The sequence below is a fragment of the Canis lupus genome, chromosome 9 (genome assembly GCF_048164855.1).
Source record: "Canis lupus baileyi chromosome 9, mCanLup2.hap1, whole genome shotgun sequence".
In the NCBI taxonomy this organism is placed as follows: domain Eukaryota; kingdom Metazoa; phylum Chordata; class Mammalia; order Carnivora; family Canidae; genus Canis; species Canis lupus.
Genome location: NC_132846.1, coordinates 12,614,723 through 12,642,155, shown reverse-complemented (window position 1 = coordinate 12,642,155; position 27,433 = coordinate 12,614,723). Strand labels below are relative to the sequence as shown.

General features: G+C 37.5%; 1 long non-coding RNA gene across 1 annotated transcript; it reads left to right on the top strand.

Moving 5' to 3' along the window:
- LOC140639792 (uncharacterized) lies at window positions 1–27,099 on the top strand. The gene is made up of 4 exons (XR_012036426.1): window positions 1–135; window positions 17,688–17,783; window positions 18,663–18,745; window positions 26,881–27,099. It is a non-coding gene; the product is annotated as an uncharacterized lncRNA (long non-coding RNA).
- The last annotated feature ends 334 nt before the right edge of the window (window positions 27,100–27,433 follow it).

The following is a 27,433-nucleotide window of genomic DNA, read 5'->3' as shown; positions in this document are numbered from 1 at the left end:
CAAGATCTTGGAGTGTTCATAAATTGACTTTGACTCCTCCAGTTTACGATTTTACAGCATCCAAGAAAGATAAAATGTTTTCTGCTGCAGCTAAGGAGAATAATATTGCTACAGTCTATTTACTTGTATTGCAAGGTAAGCTCAGAAGTTAAAATGAAAAGGTTACTTTTTTAGGTCAAGAATTCTAAGGAAAACAATTTTTTTTATATTCCATACTAATCTTCAATAACATTCATAAATGTTATGACCTAAAAAAAAAAACAAAGTAACTTTTTCCATCCTGGCTTTAAAAAATGCCAGGCAATAATCTCTAATCCACACATAACTCAAAATATGAGCCCCAGAACCAAACCACTGACAACCCAACAAAGGCCAGGTGAGTACTAGGCTATATACTAGTGCTATGTACTCAAATATCTTCTCCCTTCACATTTTACTACATCTTCTAAAATGAAGAAAATAGTCTGTGAGCCTGAAAGGAGACTGTGGCACTACAAAGCTCTCTCTACCAAGACAAATGAGTATGTATGTTCCTAGTATGCCAGGGATGTCTATAATCATGACCTCCAGAAATCATCAGAGTGCTAGATGGCCTGCAAAGTTTGCATTTACCTAATTTCTTAGAGGCTCTGGGTCCACTTAAATAACTTTGGGTATAATTATGGTGTGAGAATATTCTGTCAATGTTGAGAGAAAAATAGATAGGTCTTTATTGGAAATGTGGCTATTTTGTGTCTAAAGAGTAAATGGCTTTTTCTAGAATTGTTTAGGCATTCAGAATTTGGGTAAGTTAGATAATTCTCAATAACAGTTTCAACTAATAATAATGCTGAATAATCCTGGTGTCTGAAAAGCCAGAAAAATGAATACTAAAGTAGATAAATACCCAGTGGTAGCTAAAATTTATCAAGAATTTGACATGAATGATCTTGGTTAGTCTTCATAATAATCCTCTGAGATGGGTATGATTATATATGCCATTTTACAAATGAGGAAACTGAGGTCCAAAGAAGTTAAGCAAGTTCCTTAAGGTTTCATTGCAGGATAAGAATTTAACCTATGCAGTAGGGTTCCAGATCTGACATATTTAAACAATATGATAAAATCGAACTCCAATAAAAAAAAATACACAAAAAAATTAAACAGTATTATATACCACCTCCCAAAAGGCCTCTTTTGTTTCTACAAAGTCCAGCTCTACAATGGTTAGCTTGTTTCTGCCTACCTGTCCTTAGTTGCTAAGGTAATGAGACAATCTCTAAGGTAAGCAGTGTAAAAGTTCAAATGAGGTTTAAATGAGGAATTTACATTTTTATTTAGGCTACATTGTATGGTACTAAAGGGAATCTATTTCATTCAATTTTTCAGAAATTGTACTATTAATTTGGGAATGTGATACTAGCATGGAAGACTTGCCCTCTTATTCTTTCAATAAGAATTTCTCTGCCATTGAGGATACATTTAGGGACATGCAATTATGGCCTCTTTGAACACACTCCAAATAACAAGTCTCCTTGCAAGGCACTGGGGAAGACAGTATGACTCTACTAGAATTTGTGGGAAGTGGCCATAAGAGAGATTGAATTCTCACTCCTGTCACTTTGATTGGGAAAACCTCACTGCCTAGAGGAGTTCTGCAATAGAAACTTGTTGACAACTCTAAGCCTGGGATGTCCCAGAAGCATCTCATCAGTGGATCCTTATATTATCCTGCTCACCTCTAGGGGCCAGTGGGTTCCTCAGCCCCAGTAGTGATGCTGGGAATACTAAGAACCTGTGCAATCTCTAACAGGGTGTGCAGCTGAATAGTACATACTATTTTCTTCCCTAACCTTTCTATTTTAAATTGTGGGGTTCTATGTTATCTGCAATCACACAGATTTCCATGCCTTTGGAATGACAATAACCAAGTTCTCTTATCACCAATTTATTCGAAGCTTGTGGTCAAAACAGACGAAGAAATTACTGGAAAAAGTTGGAAAGGCTAAGACAGTTTTAATAAATTATGTTGTATTTAGTTGCCTGAAGTACAAGTGCCTTTTCAAAAGGCAGTGTGTCCAAATTTGTAATTGCAAGGTAATTGTTTAGACACAAGTTTATCCTGTGTTTTACAAAACATTTTTATTATTTCCTTATCTAACAATGGTTATTCATGACCCTGTGGTCAGATAAGAAGGTTGGGCAGATGGTACTTTCAATTTAAATGGATTTTTATGCCATTAAAAGGAATGTTTGCTCTGTCTAAGAAGAGTATTGACTATAAAAGTCACAGGCTCCAGACTATTTCCTGTGGGATTTTTCCACTATCCTTCCAATTAGTCAGTCAATGTGATGTTTCTCTAAACATGATCATTTATTTTTCTCTGGAGGGTTTCCTTCTATCCTGTTCAAGAAAGATGATCCCGGCAAATAAAGAAAGCTTTCTACACCCCCCCAGTGCAATATTTATGATTAATTGCAGCCCATCGTCATGAATGACAAAAGAAGAAAAGCATTCAGTTTCTTTGCTCTTCTCATATAAAAAAGCATTTGTTGCAATTTGAGTCCCAGCCAACTTCCATTGTTTAGGCAATAATTAGTCAAATTATACCAATCACTAACAATCATAACAGAAATTATATAATTGCAATTTAGACCAATGACCTTATACTTGTGAAAATAGAATGCAGGGTATTTAATTGCATAATGTGACACTACAATTCTATACCTATAAATTCAAGGTTTTCATATCAGTTAATTAATTTATAATATGCTGTACCTAAACATTTCTGAAAGTAACAAAATTATGTCAGTTCCACAAAATATCCAAATAGCATCTTATTTCAAACAAACTGATTCATATTAAAAATAAGACTTCCACTCTCATATAAACAATGACTTCATATATTTCAGAAATTTGGATAGACTTTGCAGCAAAACATGTTCAAATTAGACTGTTTCGGGGGAATTGGTTTAGTATAAATTATTGCATGATTAAAACAAATCAACATCTCCTGCAATCAGAGAAATGCTGGATCTGTTCAATACTTACTGTCAGTAGAGTTCACCTTAAGAAACAGAATGGGTTATGCATACAAAAACAAACCTCAACTTGGATGCTCTGCATCAACAGAACGATGAATAAAAGACTCTTCCAGCACAGTAGGCAAATTTCCCCTTTAATAAGCAGCCAGGAAAAAGCAATATTTCAATGTTTGCTTTCCTTCCTCTGAGGGAGAAGGTTTCACTATGACTTATTTTACTTCCTTTTTATTCTGTCCTATTTTCTTGGCTCTCACAGACAGCTCCAGTAGCAACATGACAATACCACTTTGCACTTGCCCAAAGCGCCTTTTCTCTAAAAGTCTCAGCTGTGGTCTATGCGAGGAGAGTGTAAAACAGGGGAAACGATGCAAACATTGAAGTTCATCCTCTCATGCAAACACTTTGAGAGACCCAGACCCATCTTAACCCAGACTGGGAATGAGAGACACTAAAACAAAACAAAACCCAAAAATAACTCCTCCCAAATTTCATGCTTAGTGTCCTTGAGGCCTTTGGCAAGATTTACCATTATCTTGAACTTGGTCTCACATATAAAATAAAGCAATGCCATTTTCTTTACAAGGATGTGAAGAATAACTAGATTGTATTTTCTAAAATAACACTTGGAAAAAACTCAGATTTTTGGAATTCTAAATATCAGCCTAAAGTGGGTTCCTAGAGCATATTACTCTTGAAAGCATTTTTTTCTGGAGTAGAAAACATTCACATTTATATATTTTTTAAAAAAAATCTAAAAACTTACTTACTTGTCCAGGGAAGACCTCAAACAAACAAACAAAAAAAACACTTCCAAATAAAATTTATCAAAAAGTTGTTGATGCTCTCTTCAAGCCTGTGTATATGCATATGTATACCTACACCGATATCTATTTACACAAGTGTAGTTTAACGGGAGAAAAATAACTTACTTCACAAATACCAGAGCTGTCGTATATTCAGGTTTTTTAAGGCAACTATCACAGGATAAATATTTTGGACTCCCTAGATCCCTGATGAGTGGCTGCATTTCAAGGTCTACATTCATCCTTTTGCTCTTAGCATTTGTAATGGCCTTCAGAACTTAGTTTTCTCTTCATATTTTTTCAAGATGTAAATGGATCTCTTCAAAGTTTATCAGCTGAGAGTTGGTTTGTGTGAGTTGGAAATTTCTTATTCCAGGTTTTGAATTTAATGACACTGAAATACACATAAAAACTATCTATTCCTCTACTAAGAGAAAATAGGGAAAAAATTAACCTATTGAAGTAATCAGAAGGAACTCTGCAAACATGTTTTTCTTCTACATTTAAAGAAAATAGGAGTTTTCAGAAAGAGACTACAAACAAGCATATATGGTACCATTCTGGTTTTGTTTTTAAAAATATACATACACAAGTAAATTAAAATATACATACACACAAGTAAATACAACAAATATGTAAAAGACAGTATACTATGGCAAAGTGGGATATATACTGGGAATGAATGCAAGGCTGGTTCAACATTAGAAAATCAATCAAGGTAGGGATGCCTGGGTTGCTTAGTGGTTGACCGTCTGCCTTTGGCTCAGGATGTGATCCCACAGTCCTGGTATCGAGTCCCACATTAGGCTCTCTGCACGGAGCCTGCTCCTCTCTCTGCCTACATCTCTGCCTTTCTCTGTGACTCTCATGAATAAACAAATAAAATTTTTAAAAAATCAATGTAATTCACCATATCAACAGACTAAAGAAGAAAAATCATATAATCTTCTCAACATTTACACAAAAGCACTTGGAAAAAATCTACACCTATTCATGATACTTGTAGCAAGTTAGAAAATGAAGGAAAATTCCTACAGCTAATTAAGGACATCTACAAAAACACCTACCACTAACATATCCAATAGTGAAAGAATGAATACTTCCTCCCTAAGTAGCAACAAGGTAAGGATGTCTGCTTTCACCATTCCTATTCAACATCATATTTAAGGTCCTAGCCAATGCAATAAGTCAAGAAAAAGAAATAAAAGGCATATATTTGGAGAAGGAGAAATAACATTTTCTCTATTAGAAGGTAAAAAAAACACATCTAAAGATACTCAACATTAGTATAAGGAAATTAAAATTAAACCACCATTAGATACCACCACATATCTATTAGAGTGGCTTAGAAAAACCTAATCATACTGATCAGAGTGCTTGTCAGGATGTGGAGCAACTAGAACCCTTAGACTTGCTAGTGGACATGCAAATGTGATACAGCCACTTTGAAAAAGAGTTTGGCATTTTCTTATAAACATTTACTTAACATATGATCCAGCAAATCCATTTCTAGGTTTTACCTAAGAGAAATGAAAACTTATTTTCCAGTGGTTTTCTTCAAATTGCTAAAAGCTGGAGACAACTCAAATGTCCTTCTGGTGAATGGAAATATACTGTGGCACATCTATACAGTGAAATATTACTCAGCAATAAAAAGAAACAAACTACTTATGCATGCATGAATAAATCTGAAATGCCTTATGCTTATGAAGGAAGTCAGACTCAAATGGCTAAATCCTGTATAATTCCACTATATGACATTCGAGAAAAGACAAAATTATAGGAACAGAAAACAGATCAGTGGTCATTAGGGGCTACAGTTGATGCTAAGAGGGGTAAGGGCAGCAAAAGGAAATCTTTAGGGTGATGGAACTGTTCTGTACTGTAATTCTACTGCTTATTACATGACAATGTGTGTTAGCCAAAATTCATAGAACAGTATACCAAAAGTGTGACTTTTACTGTGGATAAATATGATAAATTTAAAATGTGAATTAACACATACAAACACAAAACATAAAAACCTGGATGGATATGTATCAAAATACTGATGGTGATTATCTCTTAGATATGGTATTGTGGAAGATTTTAATTTTCTTCCTTGTCCTCTTTTGAAATTTAAAAATTATCCCCAATGAATATTTATTAATTTTATGTCTAGGGGAAAAATAAAGTCACACTTTGTCATCTGTTGAACATTTGACTTGTGGAGGCCTCCTTAATTCCAATCATCCTTCCTTTTTCCCCTTCTGTCCTTTGTCCCTCTTTTTTTTTTATTTTAAAAAATATTCATTTATTTAAGTAATCTCTACACTTAACATGGGGCTGGAACTTATGACTCCGAGATCAAGAGTTGCATGCTCTTTAGACTGGGCTAGCCAGGCACCCCTGTCTTTTGTCCTTTGTAACAGAATAGTTTCAACATGTCACTCTTCAGTTCAAGAAGCTGCAATTATTATTGCCTGATGCCTACTCAAGCAACTCCTAACTACTCTGCTGCCTTTTGAGTCTGTTTCTGATATAAGATTAGGCAAAGATCTAGTGAGCCCTTATTATGTGCCAGGCACTGCTAGGTGCTCAACATGCAATATCTTACACAACCCTAGCATAATGATCTTAAATGTTGTACTTTTCTTCTCCTCAATTTATAGATGCCTATAGTTATAAGCTAAGAGAGACAGAAGAACAATGATACCAGAATCTGCATTCTCAAACACTGCAGTGGAGTTGGTTAAGGTGCATGGTATCTGGAGGAAAGTTACCTGAGTTCTAAAGTTTGGCTCATTATTTTCTAGGTTACAACCTTGGGAGAAATTACATAACTTCACTGAATCTGTTTCTTGGACATAAAAGAAGGGTAACAGTAGTAACCATACATCAGTTGGTTGTGAAGATTAAGTCATATTATACCTGTGAAGTGCCTGGTACATGATAGGTGCTCTCCCTTCACCCTTCCCTTCTTCCCTCACCACCAGTCTTTTTTCCTTTCAGCTCTAGCAGGAATCTTCAGCAGCCATCAAGGTAATCTCCTAAGCGTTCAGATAAAGCAGTACGCTCTTCTTGTCTTCATGTCATTGGTTTATTTCTCCCTCAGTCCAGGATATTTGCTCTTCTCTCCCACTTTCTGCCTTACCCTAGCCTACCAAGTTCAGCTCAAGATCTCCTTTGTCCAAAATGACATTTCTTTACATATCTCCTTATGGGTGGGCACTAATGGTTTTATGAGCATTATTTTGTCTTTGATTAAAATGGCTATCCAATAATGATTTAGAAAGCTAAATCATTAGCTTTATGTGGTTATTTACATTTAAATTACTTAAAATTAAATAAAATTTAAAGTTTTGGTTCCTCAGTTACACTAGCCACATCTCAAGTGCTCAATTGCTATACATGGCTAATGTCAACTGTATTGGCTAGCACCAACATAGAGCATTTCCATCACCATGGAAAGTTCTATTGGAGAGTACTATCTAAAATATCAACTTTTGAAGGTCGAAGTTCTGGAAACCTAGCAATGCATAACATAGTGACTACATAGGAAAAACTCAATTGAGTATTTACATTTTGCACTGATTCACTGAGAGTATTCACATTTGATGGAAATATTAATGTAAGCAAGATCATTTGATCTAGGCTACAAAATACTGACTGATTAAATTATGCATACAACTTCAACTTTAGTTTCAAAGACCAAATTTACAAAAAGCCCAGCTCATCTCCCTTTGTAGGGAAATGAAATAATTATTCTGTCAATGACCCCTTCAGTTAGGAGCTGATGTCCTTTATGGCATTTTCAATTTGCACAGAATCTTAGGTTGAAGCTCCCTGTGTTAAGCAGTCCTTAGCAAAACATTACCTAAAATAATTGTCTTAGAGTGAAAAGATTTCTTTGTGCTTGGCCAGTACTGCCCTAATAACTGCAGTATTTCAATAAAGGGAAAATGCATGTATTCACCTTATTGAAAGGTAAGAATTAAGGCCAAGTGATTTACCCAAGGTCACAGTTTAGCTCTACTACTGAATCCAGTTCCCTCAGACAACTGAGCCCCTATCTTACTCTCTTCACTGAATCCCAGAATTCCGAATCACTCCCATATCCTTAGGGCATTCTACACCCACTAATGATGCCACTTATTCTGAGTACCTACAATTTGAAAGCTCTCTCCAAAAGTGGCAAAAGCTGAGGCAATGTAACCACCCCTCCCCCCCATCACAGTCATGTAAACATCTTGGCTCTACCCCAGCTGAGTCACTGCCACAGAGTAAAGGACTCTCAAAAAGTCAGACTGAGCTTAAGCCATTCCACTAAAACTGCTGCAGAGAAGTAGGTCATTAAGAAATAAAACATAAAATTAGCAGAACAGCATTTTTTTTCCACAGTATGCTAAGAGGTTTCTCCAAATGATAACACAAAGACACAAATCCATACATCAGACAGGAAGGCGAATTGAGAAAGTGGCTTCAGGGATGTGTTGATTGAAATACTCAAGCAAGATGAATTGCTTTTTGATAATTAGATTTGAGGAAATCTTTCTTCCTTCCTTTTTTTGGTCTGCTGTGACTCCATTGTTTTGTGTATTGCAGAAAGACATAAAATTCCAAGGAGATAAAGGTCTTTCTCCACATGCTCCTTCTCTTTGTGCTTAAATCCAAGACACGATGAGAACTTTTACAAAATTTCTCTTATCAGGCTTATTTGCCAAATATTTTCAATGTTAAAATGGTTCAGTATTTCAACCAAACTATAATTAAGACTTGAAGAAGTTATTCCAGGGTAGATCATTATTAACATTCAAAAAGAATAAAAGGGGGATAGTGTGCGTTTCAACAATTGAAATTAAGAAAATGAAACTGATTTTATATTTTAGGCATTCCATGATAGCATAGCTCCTGAAATCAGAGCATAAATAATGGCCCCAATTATTAAAACTGAGAAATTTAACAAGGCACAAGATCAAAGTGCACACACACTGGGCTAACCTCACACTTATTCAGTCACAATTATTAAAAAATGCTTTCAGCTAGGCTTGTACTTTGAATTTGAAAGGATTTCTTAACTGACAGCAAATTTACAGCCTCTTCTTATGGCAGCAAATTTGCTTGACTTTTGGTCTTTATTCTGACATTTTGATAAACTAGTACTCCAGCCCCATCAAGAACTATCATGATAATGATCTATGGCAAACACTCACAAATTAAAAGAAAAAAAAAAGGTAGCAGAGATAGCAGGATAACATGCAAGTCTCCAACAGCAGAAAAAGTAATCAACATTACCAACAAAAACCTTATTGGCAGCCTCTCTGCTTTTGTCCATATTGCAATCCACTCCTCCTCCCCCATCCCTTGGGAGGTGTGCTGAATCTTTTCATTAAAGAGATTGGAATGGGAAGTTAGGGAGACTCAGAGGCAGAGGACATAGAGTATGATGAAGAGATAAAGGAAGACACCAGAGACTGGGAGATAGAGCTTGAGACAGAAGACATGGAGAGAGGGGCGAGAGGGAAACAAAAACTTCTGAGTTAGAGCTAGTTGGTATTAGGTTAAGTATTAAGTTTAACATTCTTTTGCAAAGGCCAAACAAGAGTGAAACAAAGGTGGATGCATTCAACTTAAATTGACTTGCTCAGTGTCCCAGTCATAAATTCCCTGACCTTTCCACTACACTGCACCCCAGTTCATGTTCAGGGGCTCTCTTTTGAGCATCATTCAACCTTGATATTTTCAATCAGGCTGTTCCAGTTGGGTCAGTTGCTAGAAAGTAGAGAATGCTAATTTGTAACCTCTAAGGTTTTTGGATCAGAAAGTTATTTTTCATTTGAAACTCAACTGAGTCACTTATCCTCTGATACCATTATACAGCACTGCTACCTATGTTCTTCTTAGATCCTGGCATTTCATTCATTACTATAAGAGAAGATCACCTCTGACACTTGTATTTGTCATAGCATCCTCTTCACTGGTAAGTAGGAGTCAGGAGATATTATGGGATTGACTAATTCTGGAGGATTGACAGTATGAGGCAAGAGTCTGTGTGATTTGCTTTATATCATATGACATGTTGTTATATACAACAGAAGATGCTGAATATTCCAGTGAGCTTCATTTTTAAATTCAGGCCAGTAACTTTAACTATGCTGGTGGTTCTCAAACTCTAGTATGTATTAGAATTACCTGGACTAAAGAGCTTGTTAGAATACACACTGCTGGGCCTACTCTCCAGAGTTTCTGACTCATCTGGGGACCTACCTTGAGAACTCAAGAATCCCAGGTAATTTAGGAGAGAAAGGCTGTGGGGAAACAAATAGGTTCACACGTGCAAAGAGGTAAGAAGATGCCTCCTTTAGACCAGTGCTTTTCAAACTTGAATGTGCCTATGAATCACCAGGGAGTCTTGTTAAAATTCAGATTCTTACTGAGTAGGCTAGAAGGGTTCTGAGATTGTGCATTTCTGATAAATTCCCAGGTGATGGTGGTGCCACTGGATCAGGAGCCACACTAATACTCTAGATGACCCAGGGCAGTGTTTTTCAAAATGTGTCTTGAGGACTGTCTATATCAAAATCCCAGGGTTGATTGGGGAAAGAGGGTACTGATCTTAATGTAAAGTCCTAGACCTACTCTAGACTCACCCTGAGATATGCTGTCTAGGTAGAAGCTCTAGAAGTGAGGCCCCAGGAATCTGCAGGTCAAACAAGTGTTTCTGATTCTCCTACAGACTGAAAATAATGGACTGAGTGCTGAGGGTGAGGAAGAGGAGGGCAGGGAGAGGGGGATGTTAACAGGGGGGTATTCAGTGATCAATATTCCCAGGTGCTGACTGCCAGGGCACATAGCTATTTTCTCTCCCTTATTGCCCATATTTTCTTAGCTATTGGTGACATCATCAGAAAAAGTCACTAGGATCCTAAAAGAAGGGGTAAAACCTTTAATGGCTTGTTTTGCTCTGTACTAGCAAATGCTTATTAAGAAAAAAATGGAAACTATAGGTCATATTTTTCAATTTTCCATAAATTTAAATTATTCCTGCTTTACCTATCCTCTATTTCCATAGACAACTACAAATCATTGTCTAGACATCTTTTGTTAGTAGTAAGTGAAAAATGTTTCTGAAATGATTACTTAATATGTTGCTAAATCCAGGAGACAGCAACTGTCTGCCAGCAAGTGCCATATTGAAGTTTCCTAAATACTATAAAAAATAGAAATTATTTACAGTTAGCATTCAACATTGGCAAACAAGTCATGCTATTAAAGATGTATTTGCATATGTTATATTAAGAGGCATGCAAATGTATGTGCAAAATGGGCATAATTAATCATTTCCGCCAGTAATGAATATTCCATCTCCAGTCTTGCCGTCCAATCTCTCCTTTCTTTTGAGCACAGATGTGTGTTTCTTAGCTCCTGGGATCCCAGGGTTATGTGCAATACCCTTCCTCCAACCCCAGCTCCTATACTACAGTTAAAGGACTGAAACATGGTAGGAAATTCCATGTTCTGATCCAAAGACTAAGAAAATAAACTTTGAAAAGAAGTAAATACAGCCAGTTGTTTTTAATCCTAGCTCTTGTTGTCAGGAACATCTGGGAAGCTTTTCAAAGTTCAGATTCTCTCACTACCTCAAGATTCACATTCAGTAGATTTGGGGTAGGCCAGGAAATTTATACTGTCTAAAACACCCTGAGTGATTCTGATGATCAACCAGGATTGGACACTACTAGCATATATAAAAGAGCATTAGACAAAATGAGGGAATTTTGAAGTAATGTCATTATTATTTTTGTTGTTAATCATAATTTTTGTTAATATTGAGTTCTTCCTGCATATCAGGCGTGTTACTAAACATTTTACGTATACTATCACTGAACCATAGTAACAATCTTCCATTTTATGAATGAGGAAACTAAGAGTTGGAAAGGTTAAGTAATTTGCCTAAAACCAGAAATAGTAAATGGCAAAGCAGGAATTTGCTTTTATCATTAACTAGTACATGAGTCATTTGAGTAGTTATGTGAGTCTTTTAGGTCATTAATTTTTCTCATTTGGACTGAGGGATGTTGAACTAGACACTAGATCACTTCTAATCTTCTTTCAAGCTCTAATGTTTATTTGTGGAACTGAGGTGAACCAGAAGACATGGCTATTGGCCTTTTGGAGCTTAAAATGTGTTGTCAGACTCCCTTGCCCTGCTTCCCATGTCAGGTTTAAAATGACTTTTCATCTATGGCTCCTCGTTTTCTATGGAGCAAAAACTCCCTCTCTGTCCCACTCAATCCGTCTCCTGAGCTTCATCTCCTGGCGCCTCAGGGCCAAATCCTAACCCTCCAGCACCACTATAATGGGCTTACCCAGCTCTGTGCCCTTGCTCACAGTGCTCTTTCTGTCCCAGAGCTTTGTCCTTCTTGGTTGCTTGATGGAATAATCCTATTGACACTTTACAGACAACCTACATATCCCTTCCTTTGTGTAGACATCTCTCTTTGCTTGGGCAAAATTAATTTGTTCTTTCATTATTTTGTGTTATAGATAAAGTGAATTTCAGTCCTAGTTCTCTGGCAATCTCAGTTTCAAATATTCTGTCAGTTTATTCACATACACATGCCAGTACTTGGCAGTCCTGGTTTAGACAACATGGCAACTGTAGTTATGGCATAGATCTGACTAGGGGTGTGAAGTGTTTTCCTATTGGTGAGATTCTAGAAGGCAGAGGTATCTGCCTTATCTGTTCGACTGTTCTTCCATCCATATCCATCCATCCGACCCTCCATTCATTTACTTATGTCTTTCTTTATTTTTAACTTAAAATTTTGATTCCAGTATAATTAACATACTGCGTTACATTAGTCTCAGATGTACAATATAACATACAATGTTATATTAGTCTCAGGGGTTCAACAATACTCTATATTTCTCAGTGCTCATCATGATAAGTGTACTCTTAATCCTCTTCACCTATTTCACCCATCCTCCCCACCCACCTCTCTTCTGCTAACCATGAATTTGTTCTCCATAGTCAAGAGTCTGGCGGTGCCTGGGTGGCTAAGTTGGTTAAGCCCCTGGCGTTTGATTTCAGCTTAGGTCATGGTCTCAGGGTCATGAGATTGAGCCCCACATGGGGCTCTGTGCTGGGCGTGGAGCCTGCTTAAGATTCTCTCTTCCTCTGCCCCTAGCCCCCAACCCCGCTCATGTGTGCACACACACTCTCTCTTTAAATAAATAGAGTCTATTTCTTAATTTGTCTCTTCTATTTTTTCCTTTGCTCATTTGTTTTGTTTCTTAAATTCCACATATAAGTGAAATCATATTTGTTTTTTACTCTGACTTATTTTGCTTAGCATTATACTCTCTAGCTCCATCCATGTTGTTGCAAATAACAAAGTTTCACTCTTTTTAATGGCTGAATAATAATCTATTGGATATATATACCACAACTTCTTTATCCATTCATCTTTCGGGAGACACGGGCTGCTTCCAGAATTTAGTGACCGTAAATAATGCTGCAATAAACACAGGGGTGCATATATCGCTTTGAATTAGTATTTTCATATTTTTTGGGTGAATGCCTAGTAGTGCAATTGCTGGATTGTAGAGTAGTTCTATTTTTAACTTTCTTAGGAAACTCTATACTGTTTTCCAGACTGGCTGCACTTCTTTGCTCTCCCATCAACAGTGTACAATGGTTGCCTTCTCTCCACATCCTTGTCAACACCTACTGCTTCTTGTATTGTTGATTTTAGCCATTCTCACAGGTGTGATATGATATCTCATCGTGATTTTGATTTTTATTTCCCTGATGATGAGTAATGTTGAGTATCTTTTCATGCGTCTGTTGTCCATCTGTATGTCTTCTTGAGAAAAATATCTGTTCATGTCATCTGCCTATTTTAATTGGATTATTGGGGTTTTTTTTAGCGTTGAACTGTATTAGTTTTTATATATTTTGAATACTAACTCATTATTGGATATAACATTTGCAAATATCTTATCCCGTTCAGTAAGTAATATCTTAGTTTGATTGTTTCCTTCACTGTGCAGAAGCTTTTTATTTTGATGCAGTCCTAATAGTTTGTTTTTGCTTTTGTTTCCCTTGCTTCAGGAGACACATCTAGAAAAAAGTTGCTATGGATGATATAAGAAATATTATTGTCTGTGTTCTCTTCTACGATTTTTATGGTTTCAGGTCTCATATTCATGTCTATAATCCATTTTGAGTTTATTTTTGTATGTAGTGTAAGAAAGTGGTCCAGTTTCATTCTTTTGCATGTTCCAGTCCAATTTTCCCAACATCATTGAAGAGACTTTTTCCCATTGTATATTCTTCCCTCTTTTGTCAAAGATTAATTGACCATATAATTGTGGGTTTATTTCTGTGTTTTCTATTCTATTCCATTGATCTACATGTCTATTTTTGTACTAGTACCATACTATTTTGATTGCTATAGCTTTGTAATATAACTTGAAGTCTAGAATTGTGATACCTCCAGTTTTTTCTTTTTCAAGATTGCTTTTGCTATTCAGGGTCTTTTGTGATTCCATACCAATTTTAGGATTGTTCTAGTTCTGTGAAAATTGCTGTTGGCATTTTAATAGGGATTGCATTAAATCTGTAGGTTGTTTTGCATCCATTTATTTGCATATATGTCAGTGTGTACACCCAAATTTAAATTGCCTCTACTCAGCACGTAATAGACACTCAAGTTTTTGTTGAATTGATATTAACTGATTTTATGTGAATTTCTGCTTGGATAAATCTTTTGCAATCAGCTTCTTCTCCACCGCCACCCCTGCCTCCTTGAATAAAAACTATTTCTTCTGAGGAAGTAGGTAATGAAGTAACGAAGGAATGATAGCTATAGAAAATGAATAGAAGGACAAAAATGTTAAATTTGATTAGTACTGGCTATCAGCATAATAAAAGAGACAAAGCTGACATTGTGCTTTGGTTAAGAAAATAATGAAGGCCAAGCTCTTCGGCTGGATCTGTGCCCAGCACTGCCTTTGTAACAAGCCTGGAAAAGGATTCAGACAGCATGTAACCAATGTGACCTGTAAGACTAAGTGAAGGTAAGCAAGAGGTTGTGTCTTAGTCAGATCAGGCTGCTAAAACAAAATACCACAGACTGGGTAGCTGATAAAAAAACAGAAACTTATTTCTCATAGTTCTGGAAGCTACAAGTCTATAATTATCTAGGAGCCAACACGGTCAGGTTCTGTTGAAAGCTCTCTTCTGCATTGCAGACTGCTGATTTCTTGTGGTATCCTCACATGGCACAGAAGAGAAAGAAGAAATAATCTCTCATAACTCTTATAAGAACACTCAGCCCATTTATGTGGGCTCTATTCTTATGACCTCTTCTAAACCAAATAACCTTCCAAAGCCCTATCTCCTAATACCATCAAAATGTGGAGAGTGACTGCAATATATGAATTTTGAGGAGACACAAACATTCATTCCGTAATAAGCCACCAATATGTCCTCAGGGCCAGAGTCATTCAACCCACCACAAGAGTTGGCAGTATTCAGGGAAAAGAAGTATAGTAGATTTCCAAAAGGAGCTTTGTATGTTTGGACATCAAGAGAACAATGTACATAAAGAAAAATTTTTACTCAAATCTCTTCATAGTTATTATTGCTTGGCAACTTGGGGAAACTTTCACTGCCTTCCCAAGGTCTTCTTAAGCATCTATTCTCTGTGCTCCTAGACTTTGTATCTGCCCCATTAACTATGATACTGTGGTTTGCTTTGACTTCATTCACCACTTAACATTAAACTGAAAGCACTACAGAGAAGACAAGAATAATTCTGGTAAAGACATGAGAATTCCTCAATATATATTTGATAGATTAATAAAAGGAAAAATTAGCCACCTGTACCTATTATGGGTAGTTCCTTTTAATGACCACTTTTATAGGCTTGCAGAGTAAGAGATGTTCTATTTGTGATTCTTCATGAAAAAGTAGGCTATCTCAGACTAGAGGTAGGTTTTTGACCCCAGGTGGGGTGGAGTGGGGAGAGGTGGTGTCTAAACTTGGTGACAACAAGGTAGAAAGGATCAAAATGATCAAAGTGTAAGTATCAAAATGATCAAAGTGTAGGGCGTGTTGTTGCACTAAGTTTACCGTACAACAAAACACCAGACCTTTACTATTCCAGTAATTGTTAGAAAGCCGTTAACAGTTCTGATTTTATTCTACTAGGACAGGCGAAAGTTTCTTTTGCAAGGTTTTTTTTTCCCTTCTTTACAACTTTACATGAGTATCCAAAGTATTCTTGTATGGCTAGCAAATGGCCTCCTCCTTGTGTACAATGAGAATTATAGCTTAACATTTACTTCCTCTTAACCAGGGCCCAGGAATCCTGAATCAATAATTTCAAAGACCTAATGAGACGGCCTTGGCTTCATAATGTGTTTTCTATCACACTATCCATACACCCTGTCCTTTTCTTTTTGCAATCATCTGCAATTAGTTTTCTGTTATGACCTGTTTAGATCAGAGGATGCATTTCCCTTGATCACCTACTTGAATATTGTAAAATTACTCCACATTGGATGAAGCCTTGGTTATTCAAAAGAGGTTGCTCACAGATGACCATATTTTCTTGTGGAGAAGGAGAGAGCTAGTTTCTCTAGCTTGCCTTCGGGGCTAATGATGAGTCTATAAGTGTTAGGGCTTTTAATAGTACCCCACCACAGTTTCCCACACATTTCAAGTCACCTTTACTTGCATCTCAGTCAGAAATTAAAGATACATGGTTCCTGCCTTAGCCCTATTAAATAAAATAATGTGTTAAAAACAACAACACATGGGCTATGGTGAATGGTCAACACATTGACTCCCTTGCTCCTTTTCCCTTCCCCTTCCTTTCCATAGTGCACACCTAAAGAGGATGACCCCACTGAATGTAAATCAGTGAAAGTAAAAGGATCCATTCTGTTACAATTTCCTTATATTTTTTTCCCCTAGATCCCAACACTAGTGGAAATGTGGTTCTAAAGGCCTCAGATGATCAGGGTCCCATCTTTTAAGATTACTTTGTATTGTTTTAATGGTTTGTGACCTTTTACTGTGAAAATTTACCAAAACAGATCTGTTTTGTTTTTGTTTTTTCCATTTTTCAAACCCAACTACTTTGTTATATAAAGATAAGATAATATTGTGTGTGTGTGTGAGATGTTTCCATATACTATGGAGATTTTATGTGAACTATAACTCTCAAATTCCTTTTGACTGGGAAGTTTTAAAATCAGATTAGATCTAGATGAAGTTTTAAGAGGAGTCTTTCAATGGTAAAAATAACAAAGTACTTAAGAAAGTGTCATCTACATACAAATAGTTTATACCTTCAAAGGATATTTCTTATTTCTAATATTCAACCATTCTGAGCATTTCAATAGGCCGTATACAGAAAGTATAATCCTCCTTTCCCTACTTTATTATTTCTGATAGTGATATCATAGACCAAAGGATAATTAAAATCAGGCCCTGGATTTTTTATTTTCTTCAAAGCAAGTTGTCAAGATAAAGTATATGCTTTTTAAATCAGCTTATCATTGACAAGTCACTCCTTAGATTATTAAAGTTGCAAGAACTTCCACAACATCATTTACTTTTCGTAGAGAAAACATTTAATTATTATGGTAAGAAGAGAATAATGTAAGTCTATTCAGAATTGTTGAAAGGCATAATTCCTTATATTTTATGCCATACTCTGCAATACTGTCACTTCTCAATCATTTGAGTTCCGAATCTCAGCCGTTATTTGAGCAAAATCTTTTGCTGTCACTTGTCTCATTAGGCATGGAAGATCCTTCCTCCAGACTATCTGGTGTGTTGGTTCTCAAACTGGTGTTTTGCAGGGGCACTGACCTTCAAGATGAGGGAGGAGACAATAGAGCAGAGTTTTTGAGACCATACTGGTTATGGGCATGAGCTGAACATGGATCAATGACAAGGTATGTAAGAGACCCAGAATACTGATGATTTCATTGCCGTGCATCTGATGTCTACCTTTAAGTCAAGCAGACTTCAATTCAGATATGGTCCTAGTTCTGTTATTTCTACCTCTATGATTTTAAATGTTACCCTCTCAAATCCTCAGTTTTACTATTTATGAGGTGGGCATAATTTTAAAAGTTCCTGTCTCACTTGTGGTTGTGAGAATAAGATGAAATGATACATGCTATTTTTTTTGTTCATGCATGTGTTTATTGCCTTTCTGCTCTCTGTCTTACCTCCAGGTAAAAATCAAGACTTTGTCTTATTTGTGGAGGTACATCTAGTGCCAGGAACAATGTGATACACATAGCAAGAGCTCAATGAATATTGTTTTGTTTTTGTTTTTTGTTTTTATGAATACTGTTTTTAAAAAATAAATGAATTTTTTTAAAAACATGATAAATTCTTGGCACGATTCCTGGCAAACAGTAAGTGCTCAATAAATATGAGAACAAAAAACAACCTACTTCTGTGAGATATTTCTCAAATAAAGGAACTTGTGTAATATATATTATAAAGACTCTGAGATATCCATTAGTGGAAGAATCTGGACAGATTCTATAACCGTCCAGAACTATAACTTCATTAGTTCCATTTACCAATCTTATCTGGACAGAAAACCTTTTCTTCCCAGCTATACCTGTTAATTAACATTCTGCAACATTACCATTGGACATATGTTGGGAAATAATGAATTAGTCTGGTATCCCTATGTTAGAAAGAAGGAAATTGAAGTCCAGATATTAAATGGTTTGCCTAGGTCAAGTAGCCAGTAGCAGCAATTATAGAATTAGAGGCAAGTGTTCCAACTCTCAGGCCTGTATTCTCTCCCCCAGGCCAAATGAGCTGTGGCATGTGGGCAGTGAAATGGTACCAGAAGGTTTGGATTCAAGTCCCACCTGCATTTCCTAGCATTGAGGTCTGTATCAGATACTGTTGGAGCCCTTTCTTTTATTCTCGCCTCCCTTTAATGGGGCTTCTTTGACACCTGAGCATGGTATACCTCTTAGAATTGGCCCTTATGAATGTGAAACCTGGAAGTATAGGGGTCTTACCAACCCATAGGGCAACTCTTGACCAATAGGGGTCTTACCAAACCACAGGGCAACACTTGACCAATAGGGGTCTTACCAACCCACAGGGTTACTCTTGGATAAATATCCTTCTATCCTTTGGGCAGATGACTCCAGGTGCATTCTATATGTCTCACTTTAGTGGCTCTTTGGGATGGATCCCAGTTGCCCACATCAGTGACGTAGTCCACAAGTAGGTTGTAGTATAGGCAACTCTTCAAATTCTCAGCTTCTGTCCTTTACAGGCTTTCTGTCTTTTCCCAGGTGTATTATGCTTTTGCTTACTACTGAAAACAGCTGTGTCCTCTCTCACAAGCCCATTAAACAGGTGCTGGGTTTCACACCAAAGGTGGCTGTGATTTAGCAGGTGGAGGCATAAAATAGGAAGTAAAATCTAAACATAAGTTGGATTAGAATGGAGAGTGCTAACAGATGAGAGGTGCTACAAAGCTCAAAGCTCTGCTGTTTTTTTTCCTCCTGAATTTTCAAGAATTTTGAGAAGGCATGAGAACAATGTGTTTACAAACATACTCTGTGTTTACAACACCTTCTGGTTATTCTGTTATGCTAAATAAAACAAGGGAGCTACAGTTGGTGTGGGAAATGAGTGAAATTGAGATAGTTACCACAATCTTTTAACAACATTGGGTAACCTACCAGGGTGTGAGAGGTTCAAGCTTTAAGCTTTCTTGTTCTGCTCTTTAAATCCAAGGCAAGAAAGAAAGGCAGCACAGCTGTATTAGACTGTGGAAACAAAGATCTAAGCATCTCAGTTTATTTTCACTCATGTAATAATATAATGAAGGTGTTCCTCTTCCCTAATTTTCTTCCATGTTATGACTCAGGGACATTAGCTTTTCCACATTGTAGCTCTGTTGCTCCCTGAAGCCTTGTCCCTGTCATCTGCATTCAGCTGGCAGAAGAGGAAATTATGGAGAGGGCACTCAGCTCACAGAAAACCAAAGCTCATATTCCACTGGCAAAAATTGGTCCCATGGGGGTGCCTAGGTGGCTCAGTCGATTCAGTATCTGCCTTCAGCTCAGATGATACTGGAGTCCCAGGGTTGAGCCACGAGTCGGGCTCCCTGCTCAGTGAGAAGTCTGTTTCTCCCTCCCTCTGCATTCCCTACCCCAGCTTGTGTTCTCTCTCTCAAATAAATAAATAAAATCTTAAAAAAAAATTGGTCCCATGGCTTCCCCTAGAAGCAAGGAGCTTGGGAAACATAGTGACCAGCTAGGTAGTGATGTATCAGCAACAACTACGTTCTATGGAATGTGGAGCATAAGTCGAGGGGAGCAACTAGCCATCTCTACCACAGTGGTACAACTGTCATGAAAACCGTTCTGGTGCCCAATGAATTTGGATCTTAATCCCCTTTAACTATTTCACTCATCTTCTCAGCCATGTCCCCTCTGGCAACCACCAGTTTGTTCTCTGTATTTAAAAGTCTTTTGTTTGTTTGTTTCATGTTTCCTTGTTTAGGAAAAAAAAAAAAAAGTAGTTGGAGCTGACACTCAGAATATTAGGAGTAGGGAAAATCATTAAAATTTGTAGTGGTGAACAATAATTTCTTTGACATCAGCCATAGAAACATTTTCTAGATATTTCTCCCTGGCAAGGGAAACAATAGTATAGTTAAACTATTGGGACTACATCAAAATAAAAAGCTTTTCCATAATTAAGAAAATCATCAATAAAACAAAAAGGCAACCTATGCAATGGCAGAAGGTATTTGCAGATGACATATCTGATAAAGGATTAGTATCCAAAATATATCAAGAACTTATACAACTCAACATCCAAAAACCAAATAATCCAATTTAAAAATGGGCACAAGACATGAATAGACATTTCTCCAAAGAAGACATACAGATGACCAACAGACACATGAAAAGATGCTCATCATCACTTATCAGCGAAATACAAATCAAAGCTACAGTGAGCTATCACTTCACACTTGTCAGAATGGCTAAAAGCAACAACACAAGAAACAACAGGTGTTGGCAAGGATGTGGAGAAAGGGGAACCCTCTTGTACTATTGGTGGGAAAGCAAACAAGTGCAGCCACTCTGGAAAACAGTATGGAATTTCCTCAAAAAGTTAAAAATACAACCCAGCTATAGCACTACTGGGTATTTAACCCAAAGAAAATGAAGACGCTAATTTGAAAATATATATGCGCCGTTATGTTTATTGTAGCATTATTTACAATAGCCAGAATATGGAAGCAGCGCAAGTGTCCATCCATCGATGAATGGATAAAAAAGAAGTGGTGTATATATACACAATGGATTATTAATCAGCCATAAAAAAGAATGAGATCTTGCCATTTGCAATAACCTGGTGGACCTAGAGGGTATAAGGATAAGTGAAGTAAATCAGATAGAGAAGGACAAATACCATATGATTTCACTCATCTGTGGAATTTAAGAAATAACAAAAAAAGAATAAACAAAGAAAGAAAGAGACAAATGATAAAACAGACTTTTAAATGCAGAGAACAGGGCACCCCCGGTGGCGCAGCGGTCTAGCGCCTCCTGCAGTCTAGGGCGTGATCCTGGAGACCCTGGATCGAGTCCCACGTTAGGCTCTCTGTGTGGTGCCTGCTTCTCCCTCTGCCTGTGTCTCTGCCTCTCCCTCTCTCTCTATGAATAAATAAATAAAAAATCTTAAATAAAGAAAATAATAAATACAGAGAACAAATGAGTGGTGGCCAGAGGGGAGGTGGGCAAGAGGATGAGTGAAATAGATAAAAGGGATTAAGAGAGTACTCTTATTGTGATGAGCACTGATTAATGTACAGAATTCTTTTTTTAAAATTTTTATTTATTTATGATAGTCACACAGAAAGAGAGAGGCAGAGACATAGGCAGAGGGAGAAGCAGGCTCCATGCACCGGGAGCCCAACGTGGGATTCGATACCGGGTCTCCAGGATCGCGCCCTGGGCCAAAGGCAGGCGCCAAACCGCTGCGCCATTCAGGGATCCCTGTATAGAATTCTTGAACCATTACACTGTTTCCCTGAAATGAATAGAACACTGTATATTAATTAGAATTAAAATTAAAATTTTTTTCACTGTGAAAATCCTCAACATATTACCTGCCTTTAATTTGCTATGGATTAATTTGGCTTCCCAAATCTTATGAATGAGTGTTTAAAAGTGAAGTTTTAAGGTGAATTCACTTAACTAGTATTCCGGGTTGAAGTCTGTCTACATTTACCCATCTTCCGCATTGTCATCAGGGTTCTTGTTCCCATATAAATCTGATTATTCTACTTTCCTGCTTAAATACCTAAATTGATTCCTTTCTACCTGTAAGAAAGCTCCAACTTCTTCACCTGGCATACCAGACCCTCTAGACACTGCCACTTAGAACTTATCTTCTATTCTCCCCTCTACCACCCTTCCACCAGCAATCTACCACACTGGATTTTTTTTCTGTTCTCTTTCACATTTTTGGACCATGTACATGCTGTTCTCTCCTAGGAATTTCATTCCCAACCCCATTACCACCTAGCAAATACCCATCTATCCTTCAAGGTCTAACTCACTTGATACCTTCTCTCTGAGGTGTTTTTTCTGGATCCTCTAGTCTCTGTTTCTCTCCCACCCACTCCCCACACCCTTCTATGCCTGGGTGAAACCACCTATCCATTTACCTGATCCCCTTAGCATGTAAACATACCTCTGTGGTGATGTTTACTATTTTACATTCTGGTTATCCAAGAGTTAGTCTCCCAGGCACAGCTGTGAGCCTCAAAAGCAGAGAACGTGTCTTACTCATCTTTTACATTCCAGAGCCCAAGAGGACATCTGTCTCATTTAGCACTCAATGCCCATTTGTTGAGTTTTATTGGAATTCAAAACCCTGACACCACAGAGGAATCTGGAGCATGAAAACAAAATCTACTCATTCTCTTGTGTTTCCTATTATGCAGGATCTTTACTTTTCAAGGGTTATTTTATGGTGGATGACACTGTCTATTCTGTGTAGTACAAAAGAGAAATAAATCTATGTTTTCTATACAGTTACATAATGAAAACTTCCATTCTTATTTAAAATTTAGGGAAACTGTATTATTTTTTATAAGTCATGTGATCCTTAAAAGTGGTCCTTTTTTTTTTTCTTTTCTTTTCTTTTTTTTTTTGTTTTGTTTAAGATTGTATTTATTTATTCGTGAGAGACACACAGAGAGAGGGAGGAGAAGCAGGCTCCCTGCGGGGAGCCTGATGCAAGACTCCATCCTATCCGATCTCCGGGATCACACCCAGAGCCAAAGGCAGCAGCTCAACTGCTGAGCCACCCAGGCGTCCCAAAAGTGGTCCTTTCTTATGCTTTTTCTCTTAATATAAGTGTTGTCGTGTTGTCACCAAGGAAGTAATGAATTCGCCAAGGTATGTTAACTGAAGACATGATAAAGCCACGTTAGGACACATGTGAACACAGACTCTCCTTGGGATTTTGAAAGCTAATCTCTTGTTACTAGACCCCCTTTTTGCAGAGGGATAGATACCTCCACTTTGGACTCTCAGAGAAGTTGGCATCTGGAAATGTATGTGGGGGCTGCTATGAGCGTCCCAATGATCAGAGGGTGCTGTGGCATTTAATGGGTAGGAGCTAGGAGTGCCAAATACCTTGCAATGCATGGGTCAGTCATGCAAACTGAATATTGTTCCATCCAATGCCAATAACCTCCAACTGAGAACCACTTAGTTAAGGAATATGTTAATCCCCCTAGCTGAAAAGCATTGAGTTAACTGTCGATACATTTGAAGTGTTTTGTTTTGTTTTGTTTTGTTTTGTTTTGTTTTGTTTTTAGATGAGATGAGAGCAAACCATAGGAATCCAAAAGGAAGCTCTTGCCTTAGTTTAAAGATTTTTGATTTAAACAAAGTTCATAGCTTTTCTTTTGTGCATAAAGTATGGGCTTATATCACATTCACCAGAAATAAGAGACTTCTAAAAGAATCAACAAGAGAAGCAGTTAGCATGCCCTCTTGCTTGTGAATATAAGGCAGAATAGTGGAATAAAATGGCCTTTCCTTTGAAATACATTTAATTTAATAAAACACCAAATTAAAGGCAGAACAGTCTCATCCCTGTTACAAAATAACCTGCAGAGGGAAAACTGAAACATGCACAATTTCATTAACCTTCCATTCATAAAGCATAATGTAGGGAAAATGCCATTTTAACATCCAAGTGAACAAGGCTATTTCCATGCCTTGAAGGAGTTTTACATATTAACATCATCAGTGTAGAAATGATGTGGAGGAAAAAAATCTCAGACAAAGCATTGAGAAATATTTATCCTTTTAATCATTCATTTTTTGGATAAAGATATTTCCTTCTCATATAGCATTTTCTCTGATTTGTTAAATATTCTTAATGGCATAAGAAAAGCGTGCCGGTTGTGACTTAGTGATATTTATCAAATTTGGGGATTCTGTTAAGTCCTGATCCAGGATATGTAGAATCATAGAATTTTAGAGCCTCACAACTTCAAAAGGGATCACAGAAGTGCAGTTCCCTATTTTGCAGATAAGAAAGCTGAGGCTCAAAGAGATTAGGGACAGTAGAAGCCATGGCTCTCTCCAGCGCCAGGGAGAGAAAGCAGCAGATCTGGGTAGGTTTGTTTTCGAGCTCTAAGCATCTTCCAGTTATAGACTATCTTTAATGAAGCCTTATTTTCTGAGTAGATAATGACAATTCAAAACCCTGTTCATTTTATAGCATTCCTTAGCTGTTGGTACTAATCCAATGAGTTCCTGACCAAAAAAGAGACAGAAAAATTGGGGCAAAACCAAAAAACCGTGCAATTTATAAAATTGCAAAACAGTTCCACGTAACATTTGAAAAACATGTCATATTTCATTAAGATATTGTGTTGCATTCAAATACAGTCATTGCAGAAGGATGTAGCATCGTTTTGGGTTGGCACAAGGCAGACACATCCTTTGGCACCCTCTCCTCCCTCCCTTCCACATGTGCCGTTTGCAAATAAATCGTGCACCTAACATTTGCTTTATACAAGTGAATTTTAAACCCAGGAAACAATACAGTATATTTTAGTATATTATAGCAATAGGCTTCAAATTTAATGAGATTTGGATCTAATGTAGCAATTTGGAAGTCTCTTCAAGCTTATTAAAGTGAGATTCTACCCAAGTTTACAAGTAGCTACAGTAACATTTGGAATGTGACCATGTCTGACATCGGAGAGGTTTTTCAGTATATATGTAAAGCAAATTGCTTAGGTAATACTCCTCCTTCCTTTCCAGAGTTCTAGTCTGTGACCACTGATACTAGAACACAATGTCCCCATTTGACAGGTATTGTAGCATTTTGGTAATTAGCTTAAAATATAGCTGATTTGTCCTCCTTCTACTTTCCCGGAGGCAACCAGTATCTGAAAGCTTGTTTTAAAGCCATTCAACAAGCAGGAAGAACCACACCTGTTGCATTTGATTTCCTCCCCCATTAAATCAGGATGAATAATTTATTACGAACTGCTTCTGCACAGACACTCCAGTGAGTGGCTGAGAGATAAGACTGTCGGGCTGCTGGCATTTTCGCTATTCCTGTCTGTTTTTGGGTGGAAGCTTGTTTTTTTTTCCCCCAGTGGCAATAAGCCAAAAAGCCCTGTGACCCTGGACTTTCACCTAAGCTCTTAGTGCACCAGAACCTTTCCCTTATGACAAGGGCCATTGTTTCTCTTGTAATTGTGGCAGATACTGTTGTTAGCCACTCAACTGACCTTCGCAATCTCCATGTTTCTCTAGGTTGAAATAGGCAGATACTTGCATTTCCTGCTCCCTTACAGCCAGGGTGGTCATGTAGCTCAGGTTTAAACTATAAAGCTAAGGCAAAGTCCACTGTGGGGCTCCTGGGCAATCTCTTCTTCCCTAGTTGAGAGGTGGTTTGGTACTGCCAGGGCTCTAGAGCCAAAATGCCAGAGGTTGAGTCCCAGCTCTTCCAGTTCTTGTCTGTGAATCCCTGATAAAGTTAATTATACTCCCTGGGCTTTGGTTTTTCTTATCTGCTGTAGACTTAAATGAGTAAACACATACGAAGTATTTAGGGTAACCTCTGATATATTGTAAAAGCTCAAGAAATGTTAGTTACGGTATAATTAATAAAAGATTTCTGCTAGCTGCCTTTGGGAATGGCTTTGTGAAGTCATGATGCCTGGAGTTATGGCAACTATTCTGTGACCATCAGGGGAAGATCAAGAGAATCGCAAAGGCTGACTCTATCCTTGCATTGTGAAGATGCTAACCCAAACCTGCCTGGCTCAATGTTTTCTTCAGTAAACAGTAGATATTCCTACAGTGGATTTTCTGTTGCTATCTGCAGAATAATCCCATCTAAGACTGTCACTATTAACCCAATATTTAAGCCCTGCCATCTCTGTCTCCAGATGTTCTGTTGGCTTTGCTTACTATGTACTTGTTCTCTCCTCTGGTGAAAATTTTTTAGAATGTCTCCTCCTAACAGTACATGATGGATTTTCTTTAATCTGCCCTGGGAACTCTCTTAAATACATTATGGGTTTGATAATAGCTTGCTATGTGAGAATCGGGGTTTAAGGGAGGACCAGGGAGTTATTAATCCCTCACCCTACTTCGGAGCAGGATCTAACCATAGAATAGGTAGGTCCTCCTTGCTTCTGCAGTGCTGGCTATTGCATGTAAATATCTTCATGAGTTGCAGGGGTCTCAATCTGACAACCTATAGGCTGTATCTGAGGTGGCTGTAGAGGGTCTCCTCAATCTCCAGGCATCATAGCATGGGGGCTCTGATGGGAATCCAGGGCCACAGTACATGCTGATGTGGATGGGAGAATTGAGTGGTACCTTGAATATCATGTGATGCTTCTTTGCCATGATCATGGTAAAGTTACCCCACCTCTGGTCTCCAAGTGCGCTTATATTTCTTCTACCAAAGTTTGTTCTCTATGCTTTTTGGTTTTTCCAGACCACTCCTGAGAAGACTGATCTGAAAAATATTGAAGGTAATGATCTTATAAGAGTGGCAGAGGAAGCAAGAAACACAAAAGCAGCAGCTCTGGGACTCCCTCTTCTCTAGACAATTAGCTTCTTGCTAGGTGGCTTATATCTATGTTTCTATATCCGACTTTGATGATAAGCCCCTACAGATTTCTTTCAGTCTGTTCTTCACTGAAACCACTGTAAAATCACAATAAAAACATGGATAATGAAAAGAAGGTCACTTTGTACCCCACCTGGGTTCTAGAATTAAATCCAGTTTAGGTCAGGAACAAGCCATGGGACCCAGTCGCTGCCATCTACCATCAGACCTCAGTGAAATTATTTTCAATATTTCCAGTGCATTTGTAGATGATTTTTCTATCTTATAAAATTCAGAATGAGAAGGAAGTTTCTCTGGGGAAATTTAAAAGAAAGAAAGGCACATTCATCTATTGCCTGAATCTATTTTCATTTTTTTAAGTACATAAGTGTATTTATTATTGAGCTAAACACCCACAAGGTGTCACATGTAAGGACTG